This window comes from Panthera pardus, unplaced genomic scaffold (assembly GCF_024362965.1).
Source record: "Panthera pardus isolate Hobbes unplaced genomic scaffold, ASM2436296v1 HiC_scaffold_12, whole genome shotgun sequence".
Lineage (NCBI taxonomy): Eukaryota > Metazoa > Chordata > Mammalia > Carnivora > Felidae > Panthera > Panthera pardus.
Window position 1 is genome coordinate 62,817,020 of NW_026526677.1, and position 15,167 is coordinate 62,832,186.

The 15,167-nt window shown below is 39.1% G+C and overlaps 1 protein-coding gene across 1 annotated transcript in view; it reads right to left on the bottom strand.

Annotated features, from left to right (window-relative positions):
- Positions 1-15,167, bottom strand: part of TENM4 (teneurin transmembrane protein 4) — a 2,883,939-nt gene that overhangs the window by 1,003,059 nt on the left and 1,865,713 nt on the right. The window contains 1 exon segment of the mRNA XM_053900128.1: positions 2,830-2,892. The gene's annotated coding sequence lies outside the window, so the exon portion shown is untranslated.

Genomic DNA, 15,167 nt, shown 5'->3' on the forward strand with positions numbered 1-15,167 from the left:
CTGCCACTTGGGTGTCTGTGGTCTGTCAGAAGCTAAGGCTGACTTTTTAAAAGAAATCTCGTGAGATAATTAGTTCAGTTAAGCAAAAAACTATGACTCTAACCACAAAGCTAACACAGATCCAACAGCAGTCTCCTTCCATTTGCCTTGAAATCATGGTGTCACTTGCAAACATGTTAAAAAGGATGCAATGTGTAACTGCTGACGGCCGAAAGATTCCAAAGAATCCCAAAGGTTAAGAAGATTTAGACTCGAATTTTGATCACGACATTTAAAATAAGTGGTGTGTATGTGAGTAAATTAATGCTGTTGATTAAGGTCTTTAAAGTTAGTTTGCACATAAATAAAAGTGCACTGCCTCTATACCAGAAACAGCCCTCAAACACTATAATTGAATCAATGGTCCATTTCATAACTGAATCTGTCTTGAAGTTAAGGAAATGCATTTGCCAATTCCACAACTCCTGTCATCCTGGCCTGTGGAGGCTCTATCATCAAGTTGTTAACCCAGGTTGCCTACTCTGGTGGGAATCATTCAAGACACAAGAGTAGTAATTAGGACCATCTAATTTCCAGAACCAAGAGAAATCTGACCAAGAGCCAGGTTTAGCTCTGAGGTAAAAGATCTGTATTCCTGGTATCGGTATACATTTTAAGGAGAGATGCCAGTGGTTAAACATGTCTAAACTAAGAAAAATATAATATCTGACAGCAACACCACTGCAGAACAAAATACAATAATTTAATTTTCACAGCATTCATGTCACATCAATACAGCAGTTTAAAACATTAGCCCAATGTGAATTATTGAGTGGCTCCTGGAATATGTAACTTTAAAGGTAAATGTCAGGTGAGAAAAGACTGGTCTTTAACCCTGAGTAAACTTAGCCTCAAAGTAAAACAAAGCATTCATCGACCATGCTCCTTAGATTATTATTATTACTTTTTAAATTTTGCGTCTCACATGGAAAAGTTAGAATCTGCCAGCCCACTCAAACACCTGAGGGGAATGGCCAAAACACATCATCTAAAGGCATAATCATTCTTGTGAGAGTACCGCTTCCTATTTTTCTATTGTTTTACAGAATATCTACGAACCATTTGTGTTGAGATTATGGACAAGTTATTCTCTCCAACTTGCCATAAAGGCAAAAACTGATTTCAAATGAAATTAATGTACCATTTCCTTGTTATGTAAATAACTGGACTGAAACATGCGTTGCTCTGTCCTATATTAGCGTTAGCGATCGAACTAAATTAAACAGTATTGTAGAGATATAAATAATTTCCTACAGGTGTGCTGAGGGACACACCAGAAATGTTCCTTGCAACTGATTTCGGATGGCATTTGGGGATTTTGAGACACGTGTGGTATGTTTTTCAAATGTACTTGAAATTCTGATTTTGCTTTTTACGATGTTAAAAAAACGAAACGATTTGAGTGTATCAATGGTTTCAACAATGTGCTGACAATCCAGAAGTGATTACAGTGTAGTTGAAGGGAAAAATGAAATGGAATTGGCCTAGAACCAAAAGTAAAAGCAGCGAGGCATTCCTGAGGCGTGGTGATGGGAATGTGGGAAGGGATGGAGAAATATGGAAACGGGTGGGTGGAAGGCATGTACTGACTTTATTTTCTGAACCAAAAATCAAAGCACAAGGTCTGAGACTCCAAATATATCAATGAGAAAAAGGATAAAAAATTATGGCTGCCCCAGAAAATCCCAAGATCATTGCCCCAGGACTATATAAAGAGGTAGTGAAACGTTGACAATGGTGGTAATAGAGGGGAGAAAACTACAAAAAGAAACCAATTATTATAAAGCGAATTACATTTTTCAAACCTATCTCTGTTTTCTTCAAATTATTACTAGTTATACAGGCAAAATGTGTGGGCATGAAAAAAATGTGTTATGTTAACTGTTCCTTCTGAGTACATTTATTATGCTCAATCTGCATTTACACATGAAGAAATATTTTGCACTAAAAGCAAGGAACAACTTAGTCTCCAGAATAAACTCTTTTCTTTATAGAAATAAAAGACAAGCTTCTTATCACCCACCTCTAGGTACTATCCCTCCTAATAAACAAAACTCCAAATCAACCTCCCTCAAAAAAAGAAAGAAAGAAAAAAAAAAAAAAAACAGAACAAAAAGCCAGAACAATATCCCAGCCAATCATTCAAAAACTACAAAACATTCTCTGAAGAAGAGAACAGAATGGGTAACATGTCTGGAAATATATTCCATTCTTCCATGGGAATGCCGCTTATGAAATCTTTTCAGGAAGTCTTGAAATATCTCATTTTAATGTCTCCCCTTTCATTCTTTTCCAACCTGGGACAAACCACCTCATCATCATTTCATCAATATCAAACAAAAGCAGGCGTGGTAGCAAAGTTTCATTATTGAACGTTAGGCACACTTCCAACGTGAATAAACGATCACATTTTGAAGAAAACAAAAAAGCACTTATAAAATTTTCAGATATATTTGTCAGTTTGTAACAGGATTCCTTGGAGTGTCAAAAAATCTCTAGAGGATTTAAACTTTATATATGCATCACGAACGCTTGGTTGAGACACAACTGATCAGCAATGCAACACTGGCCAAAAGGTGTATAGAATACCTATATACCCACTGTACCTATATATTGTACCTAGCTGCAACCATGGGTAGAGTTCTGAAGGCTATGGCAGGAGGTCAGAGAATCACGAATACAAAATAGCCCAAGAAAAAGAAAAAAAAGTACTACTCAACTCCAGCCTTTACCACAATTTCGCTCGTGGCCAAAGGTGATAAACGGAAGATAAAGAACCATATAACTCACCAACATGACCAGCTATCTGGGGAGAAGGACCTGTGGAAAATCCAAGCGCTCTCAACGACAGATCTGTAAAGACAAAGCGGAGAAGAGTGTCGTCACTCTTGTGGAAGTAGAGATTTGTGAGCAAGGGACATAGCTGACCATATTCTGATAGAAATGTATTACAAGACAGGCTTGGGTGTGGGGTGGGAAGGAAAGGGAGGGTGCATAGTTGAATCACCTTGCTTCTACTCCTTCAGCTACAACTCCATACGTCTCTTGTACAGCTCTTCCTTCTGACCTGCACATTGAGCCCTCAACCAGAACCAGCAAAGTTTTAATGAAAACCCTCTAATGTACCATTAAATGCATCTTGCTGGTCTTTCTAAAGTGTAGATCTCATCAAGTTACTTCGCTGCTTAAAATAGCTTCCCACTTTGAGGGTCAAGGCAAAACTGCTTACCAGGTTAACAGGGCTCTTCAGTGAGGAGCAAATTCCAGGCTCTGTGCCTTCTGAACTTGCTCTCTTCTTCCTGGCCTTACTAATTCATTTGCATCTCTAGAAAATTACTCACTCACCCTCATCCACAGGCCTTTGAGTATGGGGACCCCTCTGTCTTCCCAGTTCCCATAAGACATGCCTTCCCAGTTCCCATAAGACCTCTCAACAACCTGACTCCATTCATGCTCAGGAATCATTCAGCAACCATCTTCTCTGAAAAGCCCCTCCTGACCACTATGCCTGATTCACGTGCATGCCCACCGTGTTCTTACAGCATCTTACTTCTAATTCTACCTTACCATTAATAGCTCAGGTTGTGAAATTTTACCAAAGAATCTGGTCTTTATAGTTTTGTATTGTTATGTACCTTATTTATTGCTATACTGTCAGTACCTTGTAGACTTCCTTGCATATAGTAAGTGCTCAGTAAATGTCTGATGAATAACAATATCGACTGAATGAATAAGACTATGATAGAAGAATTTACTATTTATTAAGCATTTATATACTAGGCACTGAGTTAAATTTATTGTAAATATTTGCTTTCCATTCATCTTGCCTGGATTCTGTCTTCATAGGGTGCAAATGGCTTGTCTTCATTTTTGAAATCTATTCGGTTCTCAAGACCATTTATTATTCAGCCTTCTGGCTTGGGTTTCTGGTGTCTAATTGCCAAAAATTAGTGTTTGCCTGATGAGACCTGTCTTGGTGGACTTTCTTGAACTTGTCTCTTTACTCATGTGACTACAGAGGTCTGCCAAAACTCTTATTGGTTTTGAATGAGGCTTTCAGCTCCTTTTTGTTATGATAAGAGCTTTGAAGTTATAAAAGGCCAATAAGCTATTTGGTTTAGTTAAGCCATTTGGTTTAGTTTAGGAGGCTGGCAAACTACAGCCCATGGGCTAAATCCAGCCCTGTTTTGATAAAATTTTACTGGCACACAGCCTGTTTTGATAAAGTTTTATTGGCACACAGCCATATCCATTTTGTTTACATACGGTCTATGGCTGCTTTGGTGCTACAACAGCAGAGTTGAGTGGTTGGAACAGAGACTGTATGACCTGCAAAGCCTAAAATATTTACTATCTGGACATTTATATTAAAATTTTGTCAACGCCTCATTTAGATCATCTTCTTATCTAAAGATGGCACTTCCCTTTATGACATTCTTGACAGATGGTTATTCAGTCCTTTCACTGAAGAATTTTTAACTCTTGAAAAAGCTCATTTAATTATTTGCTGGAAGATCAAACACAGAAAGATCTCTCTTGTGTTAAATTGAATCTATATGCTACAAAGGCATTGAACATGACAAGAAGGAAAATCCACAATGTTAACTTTCTTTGGTCACTTGTATATTTGAATTATAGACATTTTCTCCTACTTATTACTTTTCTCGACTTTTTACATTTTTCTTTAATAAGTGCACACTGCTTCTGTAAATGTAAAATACTAAAAATAAACACTTTTACCTATATCTCCTAGATCTGTCTACTCATATGAGTTCATTATGGAGGTGATATAAACTTTCCCACGAATTTCTCTGTAAAGGGAGATTGTAAATTCAATACAAGGGTGAAAGGAAAATGTGGTAGCCCAAACAGGAGTGTCAGGGGAAGCACATAGCTTATGAATTGTGTTGGTGGCTTTAGTGGATTTGGAATAAGAAAGTAGTGAGGTTAAATAGGACATTGAAAATTACTTTACGAAAAAAGAATCAAGTGACAGTCTTCTCATTGGACTTTTTGCCCTAATCTGCTTTTCTCAAAGTTCTTAAGACCACCAAACCTCAGGGCTAGAAGGGACTTTAAAGGTCTTTGTCCTTCCTGGTATAGTACTTCAGATTCTTCAACATTCCCATCTCTGCAGAACCATACTGCACATGTCCAATCGTAGAGCACTTATGTTCTTCAGAGACAGCGTATCTCACTCTTGAAGTACGCAAAATTCTATGACCTCTTACGTTAAGTTTGATCCTCCAGCACTTTCCATTTATTGGTCCTAATTCTTTCCCATGTGACCCTACAAACTATTCTACTCCCTTTTTTCCACAGCAACTCTCGTTCAAATCCCTGAGTTTCCTCCTCCGCCAGTTAAACATCCCCAGCTCCCCCAGTATTTCTCACGTGACACTATTTCTGGTTCCCTCACCAGCCTTTGGGCCTTCTCTGAATATACTCCAGTTGGTTCCTGTTTCAAGTGTGGTTTTCCCCAAGTCAGGGTGGCACCATGACCTTCCCACTTTGATATGAATCACTTTACCATATTATCTGTAGGAAAGACCATGAATTCATATGATCATTTTTTTATATTAGATATTTAGGATTTTTCTATATTTGTCCTATTATAAATGGTGCCACCTTAAGATTGCTTTTCCCCCATGTCTTCCTCACACTTAGTACTGTCTCAAAGATTTGCTTCCCAGAAATTATTCCTTGTCAATAAATACTTTATGATTGAAGATATGTAAGGTAATATAAGGAAATTTTATTTTATTTTATTTTGTTTTTTTAATATATGAAATTTATTGTCAAATTGGTTTCCATACAACACCCAGTTCTCATCCCAAAAGATGCCGTCTTCAATACCCATCACCTACCCTCCCCTCCCTCCCACCCCCCATCAACTCTTAGTTTGTTCTCAGTTTTTAAGAGTCTCTTATGCTTTGGCTCTCTCCCACTCTAACCTCTTTTTTTTTTTTTCACTCCCCTCCCCCATGGGTTTCTGTTAAGTTTCTCAGGATCCACATAGGAGTGAAAACATATAGTATCTGTCTTTCTCTGTATGGCTTATTTCACTTAGCATAACACTCTTCAGTTCCATCCACTTTGCTACAAAGGGCCATATTTCATTCTTTCTCATTGCCATGTAGTACTCCATTGTGTATATAAACCACAATTTCTTTCCCCATTCATCAGTTGATGGACATTTAGGCTCTTTCCAGACTTTGGATATTGTTGATAGTGCTGTTATAAACATGGGGGTGCATGTGCCCCTTTGAAACAGCATACCTGTATCCCTTGGGTAAATTCCTAGCAATGCTACTGCTGGGTCATAGGGTAGGTCTATTTTTAATTTTTTGAGGAACCTCCACACTGTTTTCCAGAGTGGCTGCACCAGTTTGCATTCCCACCAACAGTGCAAGAGGGTTCCCGTTTCTCCACATATAAGGAAATTTTAAAGATCACCGAACCCAATCTCCCATTTTTAAACAAATGCATTTGAATGAGAACAAACAGCAACTTACCAGAGGAACTCATGCACCAAAGTTCAAATTAAAAGACGTTTTTATCACTTCCCTCTTCTATTCGCAGCCCCTCCTAAAACAACCATCTACGTCCACTTAACAAGGCACATGAATTCCGGGTGAGTAAAAAGTATACCTTACAATGAGACACAGCGATTTAAAAAAAAAAAAATCAAGAAATTATACAAAACAACAAAATCCACCCTAGAGGATATATTTGGAAAACATTTCATTTTCAATAATCTGGATTTCTATAGGAAATAATCAGAAGGGTATGATTTTTAGAATATGAAGGTTTCTATACAGAGAATGGTGTTTAATTATTTAGAGCTCATGGAATTGCTCATCTTTTTCAAGCTTTCCTGTATAAGAAATGCTCTTTCATTATAAACGTGTATATATACACATAGCTTCTTGGATTCTGTACAGGATTTGCCTCAGAAGCTTTAAAAAGACCTCCAAGCACTAGTGCCATTTCTCAAATCCTAGATACTGACAATGCTTATCCAGTGCTCGCTTGGAGGCAGATAATTTTTACGTGCCAATCAGGCAGAGAATATCCTCCAGCGCTGTCTCTGATATGTTAACTTTGGAAATACTTTTCCTCATCTGTTTTCTTCCTTTCTCACTCTGCTTCTTGTACCAGTAAGGGGGTATAATGAACAACACTTTTCCCTTGAGTTTTATGCATCCTTTAACAGTAGATCTCCCATTCCACTGACTGCCAGGAACCATGGGGGGCATTAAGGACACAGATGTAAACAGAGAGATGCGGTCCCTGCCCTCACGGTTTTCACCATGCAAAGTCTCCTTTGTAAGTGCTGCCAAAACACTTACTATGATGTTTAAATCTCTGATTCTGGCTTTACCATCCTCAATGCCAGAAAGACAGCTGAGAAAATAGATAATGAGGGGAAAGTAGCAGAACTATTTCAGAATCTCGTCAGTTTAGAGTTATCTCTATTTAAGCCCCCCACCTCCTTCCAGAATAGACCTCTGACAGCGATTCTGAAGAAAGACATTACCTTCCTGGCCACAGGTGCTTGGACCAGTGCTACCATCTTCTTACTCAGAATTCTTTCCCAAGAAGTTTGGAAGTTGGATCAAGAGAATTACTTTCTGTTTTTATTTCTGTTTTTTTTGTTTTGTTTTGTTTTGCTTTGTTTTGTTCTGTTTTTTGGTGGCTAAATTGTAAGGTGTATATTTGGGACCTGGAAATGGACACTTGGGACTTTTTTCTTGTGGACCAGAGACCAAAAAAGCCCATCTCCAGAGGGAGAAGAATTAAATACCATACAGAGAGGGACAAAGATGAGAGATGGAGAGAGTCAGCTTCATCTGCATTCCTGACCTTGTGTTTTAGGAGACGATGTTTTTCTCTTGTAATAAATCGCACTTTTTTGCTTAAGCTACCTCAGGGTGATTTCTATAACTTAAAATAAGTGGCTGAACTAATATGTTGGGAGTGGGAAGGTGGAGGAGGTGCAACCTCAACAAATCCAAGTATAATGGTCCTATAGTAACTACACTTACTGTAGGAAACATTGCTAGGCAGTAGTTGTAAGAGAAAGAGTTATATGCCCAAATTTGATGTAAGTTAAAAGGAAACATGAAAATGAGAGATAATAAAAATTCAGGGCCACCAGAATTTCAGAGTTAGCACAGTCTTCTTAATCAGAGAGAAAGAGAAAGAGCCTTGGAGATGTAAATTAAAGAATAAAAATAGAGATGAATTTTAGGTATAATCGTTCAAGATATAGCATTAAATACTGCTCTTGCATTTAAAGTAATGAGACTGGTTGTTTTAACATGGAGACCCAAATTTAAACATAAAAATCATCCCTGACTCATTAAAATGGTCACCTAAAAATGAAGAATGGTTATTCTCATAAAGCTATGTAAATCAATTCTGGAATGCTAGTTGTTCAGATCACATGGTATACAGCTAAAGAGTACATTAGACAGATTCTGGCTGGCTTCACAATTTCCAGCTCTGTGACATCAGGAAAGTCACTGAACCTTATATAGGCTTTACGTTTCCATTGACAAAATAAGGTAATATATATGCAACTTCAAGTATTTCAAAGAAAACAAATGAGATAGTGTAGATACCATACGGCCTGGCATAAAACCTGTCACTTAATATATATTGTTTCTCTTTCTTTTTGGCTTTTGATGATGCATTTATGTTTTTGGTCAAACCAAAAGGCATTTGGAAGAAAGGTTAGCAAATATGGAAAAGGTGAGAAATCGTGTGTAAAATAAGGAGAGATTTTCCAACAATATTTATTTAGCACCAAATGTTTGCTGGATCCAGTGCCAAACTATCAGATAATGAGACATATTAACTTGTCTCATATTAACTTTACAAACATAAACTTTGATTTTCTTAGTAACAATTGACATTCCAAATGAGAACACAGCTTTCAACAGAACACAACTATTTCACAGAAACTGGGGCCAATGGATTCTTATTCCAATGTCACGTGTCCTTAAATGGGTAGACATATAAATAAACAAACAAGCCCTCCCCTAGCATGCAATGTTATGATTGACTACTTTTCTAAAGGTCTAGAAGGATTATAAGCTTTGGATTTTTGTTTTGTCCTGTTTTTAAAAATAATTTATTGTCAAGTTAGCTAACATACAGTGTATACAGTGTGCTCTTGGCTTTGGGAGTAGATTCCTGTGATTTGTCACTTACATACAACACCCAGTGCTCATTCCAACAAGTGCCCTCCTCAATGCCCATCACCCATTTTCCCCTCCCCCCTGCACATAAACCCTCAGTTTATTCTCTGTATTTCAGAGTCCTTTATGGTTTGCCTCCCTCTCTGTAACTATTTTTTGCCCTTCCCTTCTCACATGGTCTTCTGTTAAGTTTCTCAAATTCCACATATTTTATCTGTCCTTCTCTGACTTATTTCACTTAGCATAATACCCTCCAGTTCCATCCATGTTGTTACAAATGGCAAGATTTCATTCTTTTTCATTGCTATGTAATATCCCATTATATATACGTGTGTGTGTGTGTGTGTGTGTGTGTGTGTGTGTGTGTGTGTTGGGGGGAGACCGTATAATTCAATTACAGGCATTTATTTACTTATTCCATGCTTACCAAATGGGAAGACCAAGTTACAGGAGAGTGCTACATGGGAGGAATCACCAACCTAGTCTTGGAACTTAGGGGGAATTAAAATTAGTATTAAATGTTGGGAGGTAACATTTCAGATGAGAGAATGGATGAGTAGTAGTTGGCCAAGTGAAGAAAGGAAATCCTAAAGAGATGGCACAAAACATATGCATAGTTGGCTATTAGGGGGAATATGGCATATTTGGGGGAGTGACAAGGAGTCCAGCATGGCTGTGGCCTGGGCAAAGAGGGGCTTTGTAAACTATGCTAAGGGGTGAGTATTTTTTCCAAAGAATAGCAGAAACAATTGAGAGAAGCTGGGAGAGCAGTTCAAGGGTTGCTTCATGCAGTTCCAGTGAGAGATGACAGCAGTGTGATCTACAGCGATGGCCGTGAGGGTAGGGAGAAATGGACAGATTAAGAGATAATTAGGAAGTAAGCATTTTAAGTCTATCTTTGTTTTATAGATGGTTGAGGTCATATTTTCTCTGTGGTTTGGATCCTTCATTATAGGACTCGGTATAGCCCAAGTGCTTAACATAAGAGTCATAATCATTATGTTGGTGCTAAACTATTGTCATCACTTATGAATGTTGGGCAGGGTCTGGCCTTTAGATGTGGTGTGATATTGTCCCGATACCCCATGTAGCCTGGGGGGTGTTTTACTTATTTTTATTGTTTTAGCTTGTCAACACCCAAGGTCAGGGACCCCATCTGCTTTGCTTCCATGAAGCTATGAAACCACAGCACAACTAATGCAACACAATAGAGCAAAGAGTGACCCCAATTTTTCCATTGGTTTGAAAGCCCTGAGGTCAGCTCTTCTCAGGACTCTCAGGGATCAAGCTATAACAGGGTGGGGAACCTCTGCACTTCGGCTCCACCTCTGCCACATGCATGCCGTGGTTAAATGTGCAATTTTAAGAGGCACAGAACTGAATTCAGAAAGTGGCTGCTGCAGCTGTGGGAATTTGATCCTGTGACTTGGGAGTCTGTGGGTGGTAGACATGCATGATCTCTGATCCGAGTCTAGTCTATGGGATCTTGCAGCCCCAGGGATATGGATTCCTGTCCTTGTCCCAGCTCCTGAAGGTATGAATATATACCCACATTATTTGTTTTCCTCATTTTCTATTCCCCCTTCCTCTCAATAGAATGTAAGTTGTATGTGAGGAGGGGTTTTATCTATTTTATTACCATATCCCCAGTACGTGGCACAGGATAGGTGATCAATTAGTATGTGTCAACTAACCTAATTATGTGAATGAGCCTGGGGCAAATTATTTGAGATGAGGCTTCAGGTTTATTCACATTTCAAATGGGACTAATCATATATATTTCATACCACTTTTGGGGCTCTTTTCAAGCTAAAATGAAGAACAGAAGGCCATAAATTTGATGTTCAGCAGACATATTTCGTCTTTTAGCTTGTTTATTCTGTGTTTCTGTCTGTCTATCCATCCATGCATCCATCCGTCCATCTGTCCATCCATGCATCCATCCACAAATCCATCTACCCATCCATCACTTTAATTTACACCTACTATATGCCTTGTAGAGCACCTACCACTATTCCATAGCAAGGATTATACTGCATGTAGTGCTTAGACACTACATGGACCATCTCTGAGGTATACATCAGTAATTCAGTGTGATTGTCTATATTTCCTTTTTGTAAATGAGAAAGCTGAGGCTCAGCAAGTTTACCCAGATAGAAAGTGGGAGAGCAGGGATTCACATTCTAGGACTGTCCAGTTGGCTGTTGACTCCTGGCTTTTCTATTTCCTCTCTAGAGTTTTCTTTTCTGTGGAATAGGCACTAAAATGCCTACTTCCCAGGATACTATTCACGTGCCTGCCATATACACAGTAAATAATGTAAAGTACCTACATAGTGCCTCACCATTGCTGCTGTTACAGGTATTCCCATAGGGCTCTCTGAATGGTGAGCCTTATGGAAAATCACTTTTAGCCCCACCCCCCATTTTTTTTTGATTACCCTGTCATTCATTATGTGTGGCCATTTCAGCAGAAAACCCACAAATGTCATCATCCACTTCTACTGATCGCTGGTGGACGGTGCCATCCAGACGCCTGTCTCTGAGCTTCAAAGAGCCTTCCCAGCTCTGTTTACTCTCCTTTCCTGGGTAAACTCTCATTCTCGAATTTAGACAGTACTCTTTTTGGGTAAGCTCCAGATATTTCTTTAGGGCCTCTCACCAGTCACTTCCTACTTAATTCTCTAAAAAACCTTCTTTTGATGAATCCTTTTAGTAAACAAAACACAATTTGATAGGAATAGCAAAAGTATTGGCCTTTGTATTGTTTTATAGAAACAATATTAAATCCTAAAAAGAGTATAAATATTTCATTTCCCCCTATTATATGTGGCACTTTAGGGTAGTTTTTTGAATACCAGGGTCTTGTTGAGTTATTTAGAGGGGTCTTTTGACACAGGGAAAAGACAAACAGGCCCAAATTCAACCCCAGCTCCTATTTTTAGAGTAGCATACTGTGTGACTGTGTCCCAGCCTTCAGTAATGCCTCCTTGGCAGCTGACTTTATTTCTGTTTGCTTCTGATCCTTCACTGCAAGAAGAGTGCTACCTGAGCATTTTTGTGGCTAATTCCGTACCCTCATCTTGGGGAAGTAGAGGCTGAGAAATAACAGTTTCTTGATGTTGGCAACCGGCCAGGCAAAGGCAAAGGTACTTTACATGTATTGTATAGTATTCATTTCTTATAACTCTGCAAGGCCCAAGTCCCCATTTTGTAGATGAAGAACCTGATGCTTGGAGACATAACATAATTTGTCCACATGACACGGGACGGGAGGTGGAAACTCCAAGTCTCTCTGACTCCAAAGTCGCTGCCCTTTCCATGTCCATCTCCATGCTTACCAAGGCCCGTTTTTACTTCTCTGCCTTGTAGTATTTGTGTGTGTGGCTTTTAGAATCCTTTGAAAGTGAAAATAATGTTTTGCTTTTCTCTATTTTTTTCTCTTCTCCTCTAGGGCCTAGTGTAATATGAATGCTCAACACATGCTTCTTTTAAAACATATGTGAACATGCTTTGCCTTAATTATGAACTATTAACTCCATATGCCGGACACAGAAATCAGACTTATTCATCTTGTATCTTTGCTGTTGGTTTTTGTGGCCATCCACACTCAGAACTGTCTTATAGATTTTGCCCTTGAAAAATGGAACTTTTTATTCCTTTAGTTATGAGAGCACAATAAAAATCCCCAAACTAATAATGCTTTGATTTTTTTTCTTACTTGCCTTTTTTGAACTTCTATTACTTATATAAAAATGGCAAACTGCCTTTTTTATTGCTTCAAATTACTTTTGCTAAAATACTTCTGTGCTGCCAAGTTTCAACCTGAAACCAATGTTCATATCCAAGTCACAAATAAGAATGAGGAATATGCTTGAGTCCTTTCCTCCTCCTCTCCTTTTCAGCACCTCAACCCTAACTTTCCTCAGTGGTAAAACTATACTTCTGTTAATATTTAGAGACATTGAAATAAAAGTGTTTCTTCCTGATAATTGCATCTGGAAGGAGTTTTGCCCTGCCTCTATTTCTATGGATTCCAGTGAAAGCCAAAGAAAAAAAAAATAAATAAAACAAGACTGTGCTATCTTCATAAGGAAGAAGAGGTCTAGTGACATGCATGGCCCTGGCAAGATCAGGGGCACTGGTCACAGTACAATGCTTTGGTGACTCAATTCTCCCTCCTTGAAACAGAAATAATCCTCAGTAAGCAGAAATATGGATTGGAGACAAAATGGCGATCTCATGGAGATAATCAAGCTATCACAATAACGGATGGAGTTTTTTCCACCTCAGAAACAAACAAAATCCTTATCTTGTTAAGGATTATTCCTTTTCTTCTATGCTGGGAGGGTGCATGTATGAAGAGTACCCATTTCTTGGGGTGTCCTACTCCTTCCAATTTGGAAGGCAACAGAAAACCTATGGTGGGCCCAAGGAAGGAAAATGCAACACTTAGTTGTGCCCCTATTCTAGGCTGCATATTGAAAGGATATTAGATGTCCTTATTATCTTCTTCCCCAGAAATTCTTACCAAGATTGCCAGAATGGAATGTGAGATAAAGCCTTGGGCTAAAACCTTGGGGTGGGGGCAGGAGGGAGTAGGTGGGTATAGTTCATTTAGGCATATACAAGAACGAAGCATGGTTGCAGAAGGTGGATAGAAAGGGATGTATCTTGGCCATCTCTTCTTTGGAGAATACAACTAACAACTTCATTTCATTGGCTCTTGCTTTCTTCATCTGTAAGAAAGACATAGGTGTTGATGTTTCAGGATAAATAAATTGGGACAAATAGATGTGAAATTGCTTTGATAAAGCTATACTGATCTGGTGTCAAATTGCTAGGGCTTCAATCCTAGCTCCGTCACTTAACGAGTGCACCTTTGGACAAGTTACTTAACCTCTCTGACTTCGTTTCCCTGTCAAAGATTCTGGAATTGTGCATATTACATGAGTTAATAAACATAAAGCACTCAGAAGTCTGTTCAACCTATAGGAAACATGCAGCACCGTTAGCTCTATTGTTGTGTAAGTTCAGGCTGGTTAAATAGCATATGCTAAGATAGTAGTTTCAATGACTCAGGGATAATCAAGACTTACATGGGATAATAGAGACTTTTCTATGTATGCTTAGTAGGAACATGAGTTCTGATTTTTTAAATTCTTTTTAAACAATTTTTTTTAACGTTTATTTACTTTTGAGAGACAGAGACAGAGCGTGAGCAGGGGAGGGGCAGAGAGCAAGAGAGAGACACAGAATCCAAAGCAGGCTCCAGGCTCTGGGCTGTCAGCCCAGAGCCTAAGGTGGGGCTCGAAATCACGAACCATGAGATCATGACCTGAGCTGAAGTCGGACACTCAACCGACTGAGCCACCTAGGCGCCCCCTGACTTTTTTTATTCTTTCAACAAACATTTATATGAGCATCAACTATGCCAGTCTGAGTTAGGTACTGAAGATCTATAGACACATGAGACACAGCCTCTGCCCACAAGGGATTCTGCATCTAAAGGGAGAGGCAGATGGACAAACTGGAATAATGGTAGAGATTCCTGGTTATAGCAACACAGCAAAGAAAGCATCTGACTCAACCTTCTCAGGGTCTGGAAAAGTTTTGGAGAGGACATAATGCTTGATTAGTGGCCTGAAGGCATTTCTGGGGAGACAGTATTCCAGGCAAGGGGAATTGTAGGTACAAAGGGCTAAGAGTGAGGAAAAGCATGGTGTGTGTGTGCTTGGGGTGGGGGAGAACAAAAGGCTGGAGGAGGAGGAAAAGATGGCGGAGGGGAAGGGAAAGAGATTTCCTGTGGTCACCCCAGCTACTAAAGTCTTGACCTCCAACTCCATCCCCAGAGAGTTCTGGTCTCTTTAAGAATCCCAGACCACCCAGGAGGAAGGTGGAATGGGGGTGGGGAAGACAGTGG